Genomic DNA, 18520 nt, shown 5'->3' with positions numbered 1-18520 from the left:
TATTTTTTTCAAATTTATCTTAATTTAAGGTAATTTTTCGTCTTGTCTTAGTTTATGGTATTAAAGCTTTCGTTATCCTTGACTTTCCGAAAAATATATTAAGACCTAAACATTATTTATTCAAACGATAATTTAAAACAATTGAATATGATGTATGTAATTATAGTTACACAAATAATGAACTTTTTGTAAAGTCCTACCATTCAAATAATAACAGATATTAGCTGATAAACTGAAAACCACACAGTTTCATTCTACCTTATCATACTTTATCAAATTATGTTTGTTTTTTTTTATTTCAAAAGAATAAAAAAAAGACCAACTCGCCAAAAATATGGAAGGAGTCATTATCCAATTTTCTTTATTTGGAGTTTTAGATACACCACCCCTTCATGCCGCCTGGTATCGTTCTTCACAAACTATACGTTCGAAAAATCGTTTAATCAAATATTTGTTCTATTCATGAATTGACAATGCATTAATGCAGATTATTGCAGTAAAAGAAAAATGCATTTAAAAGAAGTATTTTATATTTTTGAGTTGTAATTGTAGGTTTCTTTTTTTTATAATCTCGAAACGCAAATATCAAAACATGAATGAAGACCTGTTTGGTAAATCTTTTATTTTTAATATAAAGCAAAAATTCTTTGTTACTTTAACTAGCTAGACAAACCTGAATGATCATCAAACAATGTTAGAATTAAAGTTAGTTGTCCTTGATTTAGAAATAAGATATCAGAAAGTTGCAATGAATCTCTTCTACAAAGACAAGAGTATAAAACAGGAATAACATAAACATGGATAAAGTGTATTAGGACTGCAAAGAAAGACGTGTTACCTTCTTCATCAGTACATGTAATTTGATCATATCTCAATACTTGTAACTTGCTTTTTATGTGATGATTGAGTATGCTGAAATTATTTTGATGAAAAAACATCGGAATATAAATAAGAAAATTAATTGCACATATAATTAACATGGAGCTAATATAGACTAAAATGGATTGAAGTACGCGGGAATTTACTTTGCAGATCAATGAAAAGCAAGCCTTCGTATCAAAAGTCGTCGGTATAGAGAGACGGATTTATAAAAGTTTTTACTTGTTTCCGAATCCCATATTTGAACTTTATGTAACATTGTATATTTATCTTGACATTTTTCATTAATAAATACTGTTTAAACTAAAAGTCGTCGGTAAGATACCATTATTCAAATCGTTGGACGAAGTGGTCATGACGTGTCTGTTTCTATGAAATACTGTACAGGATAAAAACTTATATAAACTGAAAAATATATACAAAACGTGGGAGGAAAAAGCAAAATGAGAGACTAATATAGAAAAAAGAAGGTCCTATAAAAATCTAAAAGACATATCATAATATCCATAACGAAGATTCAAAATTCCATGTTATCAAGGCTTGAGTTACAACTATTGAAGAGCAAACGCATAGCAAGAATATAATTTTTCCATCCGATCATTTTGTTATTTTATTCTTCAAATATGGTGTAATACAAGCAGATTGATTATACTTTATGTCATGTTTCCTCAATCTCGATTACAAACATAACTATCTGATTGAAGCCAGGTACTTACACGACTACAGTTTATATTCCGTGTTATTTGAAGGTCATACAAAATGTCAAAGCAAAAATACCGAACTCTATATTCTTTTTTAAAATCTGATCAAATAAACGGTACACAGGACGACTGGGAACAACTGTTATATTCCCGACTTGGAACAACCTTTTCACGAAGATAATAGTGGATTAAGCAAGGTAAAATACATAAACAAATTGCATAGAAGTGGGATGCAATTGTTGTTTTATAGTTCGTTTTTGTGTGTGTTGGATTGTCGTAAGGTTTTTTGTTGCACTTTAGTATTTCTGTTGTTTTGTTGCTTTCCTCTTATATTTTATGCGTTTCCCTCATTTTTAGTTTGTAACCCGAATTTGTTTTCTCTCAATCGATTTATAACTTTCGAACAGCGGTATACTACTGTTGCCTTTATTTATACACTAGCTAGCTATAAAGTAAACCATTTGAAACCACTGTATTGTTTCGGAAAATGCCTTTCCAAACTTAGGTATTTGACAGTTGTTTTCCAATCGTGTCCTTGGTAAATAAAGTATAATGTTTGAATGTGTTAGTTTTGATTGACTTCCCCCTTTTTTAAGGTAGATCATAAGTATATACTTTTTGAGACAGAATTTTCTCATATTTTGCCAAAACGAAGATTTTACAATGCTTTTTTCAAAAATATAATAAATAGTATGGGTTACCGTGCTAGTTTTCAAGTTATGAGTCGTTGAAAATTGCCTAAATTTGGTTAGATTGTTCAGAAAAAAACACATTTGTGTGCATAAACAAAACTTTATGAGATAGAATTTTGAAATGAATTGTGAGAAGATAGGTTTTGTTACGTAAAAACCAGGTTTAATCCAGTATTTTCTACATTTGAAAATGCCTGTACCAAGTCAGGAATATGACAGTTCTTATGATGTTCTTTCATTAAATAATTCAAAATTTGGTGACTATGTGGAACGCATCTATCCAATCGAGCTAGAGATAAAGGATACTACAGATACAGTTAAGTCGGCCTCATATCTTGACTTACATCTAGAAATTGACAAAGAGGGTCGGTTGAAAACAAAACTTTGCGACAAAAGAGATGATTTCAGCTTTCCAATTGTGAACTTTCCATTTCTAAGTAGCAACATTCCAGCAGCACCTGCATACGGGGTATATATCTCCCAATTGATACGATATTCCCGTGCTTGCATTTCCTATCATGATTTTCTTGATAGAGGGTTGCTGCTCACAAGAAAGCTATTAAACCGAGAGTTCCAAATGGTGAAGTTGATATCATCCCTTCGTAAATTTTACGGACGCCATCACGAGTTGGTTGACCGTTATGGAATAACCGTATCACAAATGATATCGGATATGTTCCTTGCGTCGTAACTACAATCCCCTTCCCTTTCCTGAGTGTGACCTACCGAATTAGACTGTTTACCGGATTTGTTATCACATAAGCAACACGACGGGTGCCGCATGTGGAGCAGGATCTGCTTACCCTTCCGGAGCACCTGAGATCACCCCTAGTTTTTGGTGGGGTTCGTGTTGTTTATTCTTTAGTTTTCTATGTTGTGTCATGTGTACTATTGTTTTTCTGTTTGTCTTTTTCATTTTTAGCCATGGCGTTGTCAGTTTGTTTTAGATTTATGAGTTTGACTGTCCCTTTGGTATCTTTCGTCCCTCTCTTAGATATAGGAAGATGTGGTGTGAGTGCTAATGAGACAACTCTCCATCCAAATAACAATTTAAAAAAGTAAACCATTATAGGTCAATGTACGGCCTTCAACACAGAGCATTGGCTCACACCGAACAACAAGCTATAAAGGGCCCCAAAATTACTAGTGTAAAACCATTCAAACGGGAAAACCAACGGTCTAATCTATATAAAAAAAGAGAAACGAGAAACACGTATAAGTTACATAAACAAACGACAACTACTGTACATCAGATTCCAAACACGTATAAATTACATAAACAAACAACAACTTCTGTTCATCGGATACCATCGCTTTTGATGTGTTTTGTTATTTGATTTTGCCATGTGATTATGGACTTTCCGATTAGATTTTCCTCTAAGTTCAGTATTTTTGGAATTTTACTTTTTACATGTTTTAAGAAAATAAAAATAAGAATGGTGTTACCGAACTTGTTTTCTTGCTACAAGTAAAAATTTTAAAACAATCTCTATTGGTCCAGTATATGTTTTTTACTAAGAGAGTTATCACCCCTTGAATGGCTCATTTGAAAAAATGATTCGAAAAGAAAATGATATTTGTTTAAATAGTTTGAATAATACTATAAATCACCAAGTTTTCCTTATATAGATAAACAGTCTAACGATTAAATTGCAAATCTGACTAAAAATTTGCAGATTTTGGAAAATAACTAGACCAATTTTGATCATAAAATCCAAGATGGCGGTAAATCATGTTTCTACCTTAACTTGCAGTTCGTTTTTTCTTTGGTTAAAAACGGCGTTAAGGCTGTGTTTCTGTTGTGTCGTAGTTCTCTTATTTTTGATGTGTTTCCCTCTCAGTCGATGTATGCATTTCGAACAGAGGTATACTACTGTTGACTTTATTTAATGTGTGAGGAAATGTTCTTTTAGAATTGGATCTTCTTGATCTGAATATTGTCAACAAAGTTAGTATGCTACTTACTGTTTACTTTCTGTTAATTTGATGTTGTGAATCATTTGTTTCGTTAGATTTCTATTGTACATCGTTTTTTTTTTTGCAGCGAAATTGTAAGAAAAGGGATCACTATTTAGATGAGTAGGACTTCAGTTATTCTAGCTATTGTCAATTTAAAAAAAAAACATGTATTTGTTTATTCATATACCAATAACAAATTCATAAAAAGTTATAAGAAAACTTGAACTATACATATGAGCCCGACTTTTTAGGGATACCAAAGCACTTTTTGTGTTGTTGTTTCATCTTCAATTATGTCATGACAACGAATGCATTGTCGTTAACCTTTGAGAAAGATGTTCATCCAACATCCGGAAGAGCTAATACAGTTTTCGTGTTTTAACATTTCTGGTTGGCAACGTTTTTAATGATAACAATGTTGTTTTTCATTTCAACATCATCCTTCCTCGTTTTGTTGTTTTTGTCCTGATTTCTTTCACAAGTTTGTTCACACTGTCTGCAAACTATATTCGAATTCGAAGATTTGCGTCTGATTATTTTCCAAAACTTTCACGTCTTATATAAAATCTTGGTTGATGATGAGATTATTGATGGCTGACAGTTTTAATTTCATGAAGTTCTTCTTCGAACATTTCCGCATCGTGTACATGTTCATCTGGTACTGAAATAAGGAAAACGTTTTTATTAAAAGGAGTTTAAATTGTCTTTTCGTTACCAAGTGCAAAAATACACCAAATTCTGAATTAGCTAAGCAGATATAGATAAATGTATAAATCACTGGGAAAGTATCTCTCCTAATTCATGAATTGTCAGTTAACGAGTGTGTTTATAAAGAATTGCACGTCAACAATCGCGATAGTGATTCATTAATGTTTAATACCTCTGCTGATTCGTAAATTGTCAAAGACCTAGGATGTTTGATAAATTGTAATTCATCGAGAGTGATTTATGAATTATCAGTTCAACTGTTGTTACATGAACGGTCATTCAACAATGGTGGTTCAGAATTGTTAGTCGTTAAGAGTATTATCTGCCCGATAGTCTAGACTTTCTGTGGATAAGAAACTTAAATTCGGTTTTGTTTTCGTTAGATCCTTCTTTACTATAGAGAGAGGTTAGAAATCCGTATGCGAATGGTTTTGAAATTCAGAGCACGGATTATATTGTTAATAATATCTCGGAAAATGTTGAAAATCATTTCATAGAAGAATTGATTACTAATTGACAAAGTATTTTCAAAACAGGTACGACGCTAAAACTCAACAAAGACACCAAGCTAATAACTCAGTGTGACAGACGTACTTTATGACGATACTCATCTTTGGTGTTTAAATAAAAACAAATAGAAGGTAAAAATCAATTACGAAAAGTTAAAAGCTTTCATATCTTAAACTACAAATTCCAGATATGTCAAATGAATTACAGTAGTAATATACCATTACATGCAGCAACTGGTTGGTGACTTGAACTTGCAAATGATGTACATTAAGAAAATAAGTAATATTCCTGCTCCAAATAGTCCACCAAGTATACTCCAAATTCTGTAATAAACAAGATTATAAACAGCAATTTTGTTAGAAACACATAGAAACACATTGATCAATAATAAAGAATTGAAATAGTTTTCTCTTGTCTTATTCTTAGTGAGTAAGACATTTTATCAAATGCGTTTACATGAAATTTTTTTATAGATGTCCATGTTATTCCACCACATATATTTACTCTAAATTATGTGTAACAGTGATTGAGTTTTACAGTCAAAAAGGTTTAAGGTTGAAAGTTGACCTTAAATGAATTTTCTTTATAAGTTCATTTTGGCTCCTAACATTTTACCATTCCTGGAAATACTTCAGACACTCGAAACTTATGATGTTTTGTTTTCATTCGCCATTAGTTTAACGTATATGACTTTAAATCATCTGATTCAGTCTTTCTTGTGAAATAATTAGTTCAGACAAATACAAAACTTAGATGAGTGCGAAACACTAGCAACTTTGTGGATAACACAACTCTCATTTTAATATTCAGATCTAGCTGATCCATTCTGAAATACATGGTATGACAAATACTATTATAATTGGCCGTCTATAAGGCTCTTTCACGTCCGGTAGAAAAATGCGACAAAAAATGTAATGCCCTCATTATGGAAGAGTGCAAAATTTCCCGCGATCTAGAAAGCCTTCCGTCTTATATTTAAAAAACATAATACATTTTCATGTTTTGACAAAAAAGGAACAGAATCGCGTATAGTGCATGGAGACTTAATGTCATCATTTGTGCACATTGTACTATTTATGAACTAAATTGATATGTAAGTGCGAACACACTGACAATCAGAGAGGATATCATTAATGACTGACTGAGTTGATAAACTATAACTGTTAAAAATCTAACTAATTCAGAAGTTAGGTACTATTTCGAATTCGAAAAAAGGTCTGTTTTTCTGTCAAATAATTTCAATTCATGCGGGTTTCACACATTGCCGATTATTACTCCCGTTTGAGATCAAACAGCGATACGACACGAAAAGTGAAAAAGTCGGATTACTATCCTCAATTATCTGGAATGCCCTACCATTGTCTGAACGCAGTCGTTTATAAAGTTCGTAACAAATTCCTACGGGTTGGGAGGGGTTTGAATAGTACGACGAAGCACCCCGACAGTTAGGTGCGTACCGTAACATTCGGGGAAACTCAGCCGATTTTGTCTAGTCAGATTACAATCATGCCTATGTCGTGACTGCTTCTGCTTTGTCGGATCAAATCCTAACAATGTTCTGTGTATTTGTTACGGTGTCCTGTGGAACGGGAATGATTTGGAGAAATTTTTCATTGCTGTTTTTCTGCCGATTGAGTCCAGATTGCATTCAGATCTTGTCGATTGCAAACCGTTGGTGCCGAAACAGTTCCGGAACAGTCCCGTTATTAATACGAAATTCGTCAATGATACCCACGTCAGAGTCCCGACAATTACAGAATACAATACGACTGAGACCAGACAAATCCGTTTGCAATGCGATAGAGTGGACCGTAATATGATTACGTTCCGACAGTACCTGATCATCCCGAGTATGCCGTCGGTTCCCTGTCTGGTCACTGTCTGATCTCTGTCGGATTACATTCGGTAGAATCGAGACGCAGTCGTGACAGACTCGGTCGAATTTTACCAGGCGAATGATACAAATCGGATTAAAAGTGGATTGAGAATGGGATTATCGGGATACATTCGCTTGGATACGGTTGAGTATCGACGTTTGAACAATATCTGATTGTTGTCGTGATTAAATTAATGTTTTTACAAATTTTAATCAAAGTTTGAATTTCCATCCAAGATTCACAGGATCTTAATCAGACTTTTGACAAATTTTAATCGGGAATAGTCCTGTCAAAAACGGCAGTAAAAATCGTCTTTTGAATGTTTTTTCTTTTCTTTTCATTGCATTGTCATTTTGTTTTCGACTTATAATTTTGAATACCTCTTTAGTATCTTGAGCAAAAGATAATGTTTGACTTCATTCCGTTAACGACCATAACTGATAATATATAGTACTGTTTGTTAAATTCCATTACGATGCACTTAAAATTGATTTCAAAAGGAAGAAATCAAATTAATGTCAATATTTTACAGTCTCGATTTATTTCCTCCCTTGACGGTACACTGCAATAAATTAATGAATCGAATTCAAACTTCGTTCATATTCCAAATTAATTTTCATAATATTGGACAGTCTTATGTAAATTGAATAAAGCGGAACTTTTGCTCTTTAAGGATATTGGTCGATTCTTCAAATTTTGTATATTCTGCGATAACTAAATGAATTAAAAGCGTACGTGCGTTGCATGTCATAGAAATGCTATTCAGCAACATCACACATATTCCAAAATAGGAGATTTCTTTGTGACGTGACACAAATGAGATTGAAAGAGCAATTTAATATTTGATAATGTATAATACAATAAATCATAATATTAACAGTTTTCACTAATTTCACGCTCATCGGCATATGCAAAAGTTTCAATAGACTTATTATGAGTATTTTGCATTGAAATAACACCGTTCAATATAAAAAAAAAAAAAAATTGTTCTGAAAATTCAGCGCTTCGTCGGTTGGTACTATAACATGTAATTGGGTATTACATTTAATTTTCCAACCTCGGCGTTAGAATTACATGGATATCTTAAATATAGCCTTAAACTACCAAAACGTGTTTAAAGGGTGTCTATGATTGCATGTCTTGACGACCTTATTTTCGCTTTTCAGTATTATGTTATGTTTCTCAACAGTCGGACGGGTCTATCGATATTATACAAACAAGTCAATACCTATAAAAGAGAGATAGTAGGTTTCTATTTATTTTTTATAATCTCGAAACGCAAATATCAAAACACGAATGAAGACCTGTTTGATAATTCTTTTTTGTTTAATTCAAAACAGAAATACTTTGTTACGTTAACAAGCTAAACAAACCTCAATGATCATCAAACAAAGATATCAGAAAGTTGCAATGAATCACTTCAGAGTAGGAGTATAAAAAGGGAATAACATAAACGTGGATAAAGTGTATTCAGACTGCAAAAAAAGACGTGTTCTCTTCTTCATCAGGACAAGAGATTCGATCATATCTTAATATTTGTAACTGGTGTATGGATGATGATTGAGTATGCGGAATTATTTTGATGAACAAACACCGGAATATAGATAAAAATAATAATTGCACAAACAATTAACATGGTGCTAGTATAGACTAATTAATTATCAAAGGGACCAGGATTATATAAAATGAATCATAGCACGCGGGAATTGACTACGCAGATAAATGAAAAGCGAGCACTCGTATCAAAAGTCGGTAGAATACCAATATTCAGATCGTTGGACGACGTCGTCCATACGTGTTTGTTTCTATGAAATACTGTACAGTAGAAAAACCAGAAAAATATAGATGTTGACAAAAAACGTGAAAGAAAAAACGAAATTAGAGACTGGTATAGAAAAAAGAAGGACCAATAACAATCTACATCACATAACATAATCATCATCAACCTGTTGGTGACCCTCTGCTGTTGTTTTTTATTTGGTCGGGTTGTTGTCTCTTTGACACATTCCCCATTTCCATTCTCAATTTTATTATGAAGATTCAAAATTCCATGTTATCAAGGCTTAAGTTACAACTAGTGAAGGGCAAACGTCAGGCAAGAATATAATTTTGCCATACGATCATTCTTCAATCTTTATTCTAGCTGGAAAAATCGTGTTTTGTTATTTTAGTCTTCAAATATGGTGTAATACAATGTACAAGCAGATTGGTTTTACTGTCAGGTTATCTCAATCTTCATTACAAACAAAACTACCTGCTTGAACCAGGTACTCACACGCCTACAGTTTATATTCCGTGTTTGTAGAAGGTCATACAAAATGTCAAAGCAAAAATACCAAACTTATAGGTAAATTTCGAAAGAATGAATTCTTTTAAAATCTGATCAAATTAAACGGTACACCGGACGACTGGGAACAACTGTTATATTCCCGACTTGGTACAGACATTTCACGAAGATGATAGTGGGTTAAGCAATGTATAAAAAACACTTATCACTGATTTTCGAATCATAATTTGAAGAGCAGTCAGGACATTAAATTAGATTTCGAACCTTCAGTTTTGTAAACAGTTAGTTTGTAGTATCACCGCATATAATGTCAACAATTAAGTGGTCCGAGACCACAATTATTTCGTAGTGCATTTCTTTTAGAACATAAATGAAAATAAAAAAAATCCCCCCTGCGCTTTCTCAAAGAAACTTTTACAGTGTGTTGTACTACCTTTGGGACAAATTATATCAAAATTATAGAAAACTTCATCGCCTCTAACTCAAAATATGGACAATTTTATCTTTAGGGCGTCTTGAAATCTTTTGACAGTTTCCAAAGTACTATTTTTCAACCTTTTTCACCTGGACCAAATCACTACTTTCCTTTAAAATTCTGGACCCAAATTTTTTTACAGTGTAATTTCACCCCCCCCCCCCCCCCTACTTGCAATTTGAGGCATTAAACATGGATAAATAAATTAAGAAGGGTTATAAAAATTAATGGCAAGTAACCCACTGTCAACACTAGGGACTATCTTTGTGAACAACGAAAATCAAGGGACGACAATTGTGGTCTCGGACCAAGTGTTGACTGATATGCTGTGATAGTGATACCATTGGAGAGGAAATATCTACCAACATTGGCATCGACCGAGTGGTTGTCAAATGAACCGCAAAATATACCGGACATGATTTTAAAAACAAGACACGCGTTTTATCTACAATGACTCATAAATGTGACATCGAAAAACTTCAACACTAGCTTTTTATACTAGTATGTCAGATAGTTGCCAAATTATATTTCAGCATAAAAAGCACTGAATTTAATGTCTATTTAAATTCCAGGCATATCAGAATGTGCTTACGTTAGATAAAAAGATTTGTCTGTGAACAGTTATATAAATTTGATATCAGGAGGTGCGTAGATTTATTGACTAATGCATACATAAAAGTCACATTATAGCTGAGACTATTTCGGAAACTTAGTATTTAGTATAAGAATATTTTAACCCTTCGTGAACCTTCTCCTCTGCCACCGGTGACACATTGCTGATGAATATTACAGACGTCTATATGCAATTGCCAGTGAAAATAACATAGATTGGCAAACATAAAGGATCTTTGCAATGTCCTTTCCATTCAATTGCTTATCTTGTAGCATATGTATCTCTTGATTTCTAACCAAATGACATTTTAATCTTTTATATCTGAGACAATATGTTCTTTCGATGGAATAAAAAACATGAATTATTTTGGGAGGTTAAGCTAGCTATAAAAAGTTTAAAAAAAAAACCCCAAAGATAGCGTGCTCGGAATAATGTTAAAAATAACACTGGAAAATCCCTGCACTAATTCCGGAATATGGTAATTGCTTTCCATTCGTTCTGTACGTTGCATGCCAAACCCTACCGTTTGATTTTGTAAGTTTCTATTGACCTCCCCTTTTTAGATTTACCTTAGAGTTTTGTTTTTTGTTGTTAATATTTGTTCTTGCTAAAGCCTTCTTGAAAATATTCAGGTCAGGAACCGTCAACTTTTTAGTTATGATGATATTATAAAAAGTAAGATGAAGATTGGGCTTAGTATGTTTTCCTACTGTTTACTTTCTGTGGTCTTGATGTTGTAAATCATTTGATTCGTTATATTTCCCATCGTACACCGATTTTTTTTTTGCAGCGAAATTATTGAAAGGCTGTCACTATTTAGAGGAGTGGGGCTTCAGTTTTTCTAGCTATTTTTCCATTTAAAAAAAAACATGTATTAATATTCATATATCAATAACAAATTCATAACAAGTTATAAGAAAACTTGAACTATACATATGAGCCCGACTTTTAAGGGATACCAAAACACTTGTGTTGTTGTTTCATCTTCAAATATGTCATGACAACGAATGCATTGTCGTTAACCTTTGAGAAAGATGTTCATCCAACATCCGGAAGAGCTAATACAGTTTTCGTTTTTGAACATTTCTGGTTGGCAACGTTTTTAATGATAACAATGTTGTTTTTCATTTCAACATCATCCTTCCTCGTTTTGTTGTTTTTGTCCTGATTTCTTTCACGAGTTTGTTCACACTGTCTGCAAACTATATTCGAATTCGAAGATTTGCGTCTGGTTATTTTCCAAAAACTTTCACGTCTTATATAAAATCTTGGTTGATGATGAGATTGTTGATGAGTGACAGTGTTAATTTCATGACGTTCTACTTCGAACATTTCAGCATCGTGTACATGTTCATCTGATACTGAAATAAGGAAAACGTTTTTATTAAAAGGATTTTAAATTGTCTTTTCGTTACCAAGTGCAAAAATACACTAAATGTCTGAATTAGCTCAGCAGATATTAATAAATGTATAAATCACTGGGAAAGTATCTCTCCTAATTCATGAATTGTCAGTTAACGAGTGTGTTTAAAGAATTGCACGTCAACAATCGCGATAGTGATTCATTAATGTTTAATACCTCTGCTGATTCGTAAATTGTCAAAGACCTAGGATGTTTGATAAATTGTAATTCATCTAGAGTGATTTATGAATTATCAGTACAACTGTTGATACATGAACGGTCATTCAACAATGGTGGTTCAGAATTGTTAGTCGTTAAGAGTATAATCTGCCCGATAGTCTAGACTTTCTGTGGATAAGAAACTTAAATTCGGTTTTGTTTTCGTTAGACCCTTCTTTCCTATAGAGAGAGGTTAGAAACCCCTATGCGAATGGTTTTGAAATTCAGAACACGGATTATATTGTTAATCAGATCTCGGAAAATATTGAAAATCATTTCATAGAAGAATTGATTACTATTTTCAAAACAGGTACGACGTTAAAACTCAACAAAGACACCAAGCTAATAACTCAGTGTGACAGACGTACTTTATGACGATACTCATCTTTGGTGTTCAAATAAAAACAAATAGAAGTAACAATCGATTACGAAAAGTTAAAAGCTTTCATATCTTAAACTATAAATTCCAGATATGTCAAATGAATTACAGTAGTAATATACCTTTACTTACAGCAACTGGTTGGTGACTTGAACTTGCAAATGATGTACATTAAGAAAATAAGTAATATTCCTGTTCCAAATAGTCCACCAAGTATACTCCAAAATCTGTAATAAACAAGATTATAAACAGCGATTTTGTTAGAAACACATAAAAACACATTGATATATGATAAAGAATTGAAATAGTTTTCTCTTGTCTTATTCTTAGTGAGTAAGACATTTTATCAAATGCGTTTACATGAAAAAAATCATAGATGTCCATGTAATTCCACCACCTATATTTACTCTTAACTATGTGTAACAGTGATTCGAGTTTTACAGTCAACAAGGTTTAAGGTTGAGAGTTGACCTTAACTGAATTTTCTATTTAATATAAGTTTCCTTTTGGTAATGAAATTAAGCTCATTTTACCATTCCTGGAAACACTTCAGACACACGAAACTTATGATGTTGTGTTTTCATTCGCCATTAGTTTAACGTATATGACTTGAAATCATCTGATTCAGTCTTTCTTTTGAAATAATTAATTCAGACAAATACAAAAGCTAGATGAATGCGAAACAATAGCAACTTTCGTTTAACGGAACATCCAGTTGCCCAGTATAGGAAAAGCATAGTAAATGCGATTATAATACACCTTTGTCTCGTTTTCATGAAAAATGTATGCACGGTGGATAATACAACTCTCATTTTAATATTCAGATTTAGCTGATCAATTCTGAAATACATGGTATGACAAATACTATTATAATTGGCCGTCTGTAAGCCTCTTTCACGTCCAGTAAAAAAATGCGATAACAAATGTAATTCCCTCATTATGGAAGAGTGCAAAATTTCCCGCCATCTAGAAAGCCTTCCGTCTTGTATTTAAAAAACAGAATGCATTTTCATGTTTTGACAAATAAGGAACAGAATCGCGTATAGTGCATGGAGACTTAATGTCATCATTTGTGCACATTGTACTATTTATGAACTAAATTGATATGTAAGTGCGAACGCACTGACAATCAGAGATTATATCATTAATGACTGACTGAGTTGATAAACTATAACTGTTAAAAATCTAACTAATTCAGAAGTTAGGTACTATTTCGAATTCGAAAAAAGGTCTTTGTTTTTCTGTCAAATAATTTCAATTAATGCGGGGTTCACACATTGCCGATTATTACTCCCGTTTGAGATCAGACAGCGGTATGACACGAAAAGTGGAAAAGTCGGAATACTATCCTCAATTATCTGGAATGCCCTATCATTATCTGAACGCAGTCGTTTAAGTTCGTAACAAATTCCTACGGGTCGGGAGGGGTTCGAATAGTTCGGCGAAGCACCCCGACAGTTAGGTGCGTACCGTAACATTCGGGGAAACTCAGCCGATTTTGTCTAGTCGGATTACAATCGTGCCTATGTCGTGACTGATTATGCTGTATCGGATCAAAATCCTAAAATCTGGAGAAATTTTTCATTGCTGTTTTTCTGCCTATTGAGTCCAGATTCCATCCAGATCTTGTCGACTGAGACCAGACAAAGCCGTTTACAATGCGATAGAGCGGACCGTGATAGGATTACGTTCCGACAGTACCTGGTCATTCCGAGTATGCCGACTGTTTTCGAACTGATAACTTCCGTCAGCGACGGTTCACTGTCTGGTCATTGTCTGATCTCTGTCGGATAACATTCGGTAGAATCGAGACGCAGTCGTGACAGATTCGGTCGAATTTTACCAGGCGAAAGATACAAATCGGATTAAAAGCGGATTGAGAACCGGATTATCGGGATAAATTCGCTTGGAAACGGTTGAATATCGACGCTTCCTGAACAATATCTGATTGTTGTCGTGATTAAATTATTTTTTTTACAAATTTTATTCAAAGTTTGAATTTCCATCCATGATTCACAGAATTTTGATCAGACTTTTGACAATTTTAATCGGGAATGGTCCTGTCAAGGACGGCAGTAAAATCGTTAATGTGTGACCCCAGCTTAAGTTAATAACAGAATATCTTATCTTGTAAAATTTAATTATAAGCATGTCACCCACCGAATTTGACTTATCACTTGGTTTGAACTTGCATGAACAACACGACGGGCGCCACATGCTAAGTAGGATTTGCTTACCCTTCCTTGCTCATTCGTTAGTTTTCTATTTGGTGTTTTGAATACTGCTACATGTATTTGTCTTTTGAATGTTTTTTCATTTCATTGCATTGTCATTTTGTTTTCGAATTATAATTTTGAATATCTCTTTAGTATATATATAAGTGATGTTTTTTAGTTGTCTTTTTTTTTACAAAAATGAAACAAACTGACTGTTTATGCGAATTATTATTTCAATATCAGTTTTGCCTTCTACATGTATCTAGTATTAACCCAGATTAGTTACCCATTAAAACGAAACATTTGAGAAAAAAAACCTTAAATACAATTTTAAAGATTGAACATACATGATAAAAAGTTCGATATTTCGATATATGTATGTACTCCTACGATTTGTAATTCAACCGGAAAATTTTATTTCAAAGGATGGTTATTAGAATTTTTTTAATTTCATTTCGCGAGAAATAGGTATATTTATAGGTAAAGTATGTAAATGATGTAAGCATTTTGAATGTAGTGGTGGAGCATATTATGGGCAACCGGAACTCAGTATGGTATATAAAGAACTGAAACATGTAAAAAACACAAACTAACACATCTTGATTTGTTTATTCAAGCACAGGTAGTCTGTTTATGAGAATTTTACAAATAATAATAATAATAATAATAACAATAATCATGATAATAATAATAATAATAATAATTAAAAACCAATTGTTCAGAGAACCATTGATGGTCTTTCCACCAGTTAAGACCTTTTTTATATAAAAATATTAAAATTTGGTTTAAAATGTCAATTTTAGCGCCAAATGACAGCTTATTGAACGCTTATTCAAAAAATATATGGTTTCTATAAAAAAAATATATCGAAAATGGAGATAATCTTTTACTTCCGGTTTGAAAAGTTTACTTCCGGTATTGTTTGATAGTTTACTTGACACTGATTCCAAAAATATATGGTTCTATATACTTTTACATTGATTTAGTACGAAAAATAGCTACTTCCGGTTTAAAAAAGGTCACTTCCGGTTGTGTTTTTTAAGGTCACATTGCTTACAACTTAACGCAAAAAGTTCCATGGCTTTATCATGTGTACATATGAGGTAAAAGCAAAGGTCAAAATCTAGAACGTTTAATTAGCATATGACCTTGAGCTCAATTTCAAGGTTATAAACCAAGGACCTCAAATCAAAAGACTCTAGTCCTCTACTTTATATTGTTAATGAGTTATATTACCATACGTATGATATTAGATATAAAAAGGGGGAAAACTTGCGTCAAATGTCTACGTACCCTTTCGACTAAAATTTATGTGTTACGACATGTCGTAACTAACAATTGTGTGAAAATATTTTGTCGATATCTTGTATGATTACTGAAAATAAGAGATAACAAGCCAAAATCAAAATTTTAATCATGACCTTGACCTTTGACCTTGACCTCATTTTAATTTTTTTGGACCAAGGACCTCAAATTAAAAGACCCTAGGCCTCTACCACTTATGGTTTTCCAGTTAAAAATGCATATCACTTATATCAAATATAAAAGGGGAAATAACTCTCATATGGAGTCTCCGGATAGCTTCGGTCAAAATGAATCAAATCATCCTCAGGATATAACGAGCAATTTGGTAAAATAAATTTGTCGGTTTCTTATACGGTTGCGAAGATTAAGCGATAACAAGAAAAACAGTGTTCGGGGAGATAACTCTTACATGGATAAGATTTTGGTTACGAGCTGTCAGTTTCAAAAGCGTATTAATTGTTCGATATCATATACCATATATCTAAGCGACATCTTGCGAAACAAAAAAAACTGCGAAGGAAAGAAAATTAGGCGGAAGAAAAAAAATAATAATAATCAGAAGAAAACCAATAGGTCTTTCCACGGAAAAGTGGAAAGACCTAATAATAATAATAATAATAATAATAATAATAATAATAATAATAATAATAATAATAATAATAATAATAATAATAATAATAATAATAATAATAATAATAATAATAATAATAAATACAATTGCAAAAGCAGCATTGTAATCTGGACTTTATTTTGTTTTAGAAAAATTCAGTATGGTTGTAAAAGTCATTGTTGCAAATGATTACAATGAGGATATTTATGTAATGATCCAGAGAATAGAAAATTTACCTTTTAATCTGGGTGTCCAACAGTGAAGGTGGGGTTGAAATTCTTGGAAATGGAATTAATTTCGGACTGAACAAAGAAGTTATCTGGGAGACAGCAAAAACAACGGGGTACACTAAAATCAAGTCTAAATGTTATACGCCATTTTACCATGTTGCTGATAACGACGCTGTGTATGTGACTATATTTTGTGAAGGAATAAATGAAGAACTATGTCGTTTCCATCCAATGGAGAAAAAAAGCAATGTGATATTCAGTATAGAAGGTTATCTTTGTTTCTCGCATAAAAAACACATATGGCTATACGACGATAACCAGAAACCTGGAGAAGAACAAAGCGAAGATGTACTCAAAGAAGAAAATGTTAAACTAAAGAAAGAATCAGAACGTATCGAAATAAAGAAAGAAACTCTACCGACTATGCAGGACTAAATAAGTCTAAATCTAAGAATGACAGCAAACATCTGCCGACGCCGCCATCTGGCAGAAAGCGACCAACAGAAGACAACTATCGAGAAGACAATCAAAAAATTCAAAAACGTGACGAGTAAAAGAAATTTGGAACAAACTCTATTATTTTGGGTTTTTTGTAGTTGGGTTGCTGTCTCATTAATTTGTACCGCACATCTCCTGTTATACGTATTTATTCTTATTTATTAAAATCTCTGAGTATTTAATCTTTTCTTATTGAAATCTCTTTTGTAACTGTGAGTTAAGATTTTTAGTACATAGTCGATTTTTATCTATTATAGGAAATTCTATTAATTGCAAAATGATTTTTTTCATTAAGCCAGTTTTCATATTCTGTAGCAGTGCAAACACTAACGTTGCTAAGCGACTCTTTTATATATTTAAAAATCTTTAAAAGGTGACGAGAATACAAAAAAATCAGACATGCAGGTTACACAGAAAGAAAAAAAAAACACAACACAAAAAAGATACATAATTATATACATGAGGGCAGTCCAAGTTGATTTTTAGGTACTAAATAATATTGTTGTGACTCATCCTTGGTATAATTGTTGTTACAAAGCCCAGATTTTATTGGTACATTTTGTTTAGAAAGCGACCGAGTTTATTCATAGGATATGCTATTCAAAACTCCTTTTAACGGTAAATCTGTGCTCTTCACCTCAAAAGCTAGCAAAACCTTTAAATAGACTTATTAAGTAGGGATATAGTTACGATACTGTTGTCAGGTCATTAAAGATTGCATATTTTGGCGTTAATATTGACTCACTTATAGGGTCTTTGCATCGGAACTAAACACATTTATTTAAAAACCAGTTGTTGGCATGACACGGGTTATGTTCTTCTCATATATGTTATGATGGTATGATACTAAACCCCTAACGGGAAGGATTGTGCCTGATATTCATATGATGAAGACATGATCTTTCAATCAGTTTAATTGTAGTAGTCTGGAGCTAGCATGTCAGTTAACTTCTAGTAGTC

This window comes from Mytilus edulis, chromosome 1 (genome assembly GCF_963676685.1).
Source record: "Mytilus edulis chromosome 1, xbMytEdul2.2, whole genome shotgun sequence".
Taxonomy (NCBI): Eukaryota; Metazoa; Mollusca; class Bivalvia; order Mytilida; family Mytilidae; genus Mytilus; species Mytilus edulis.
The sequence above is the reverse complement of the archived record's forward strand: the minus strand, read 5'-3'. Positions refer to the sequence as shown.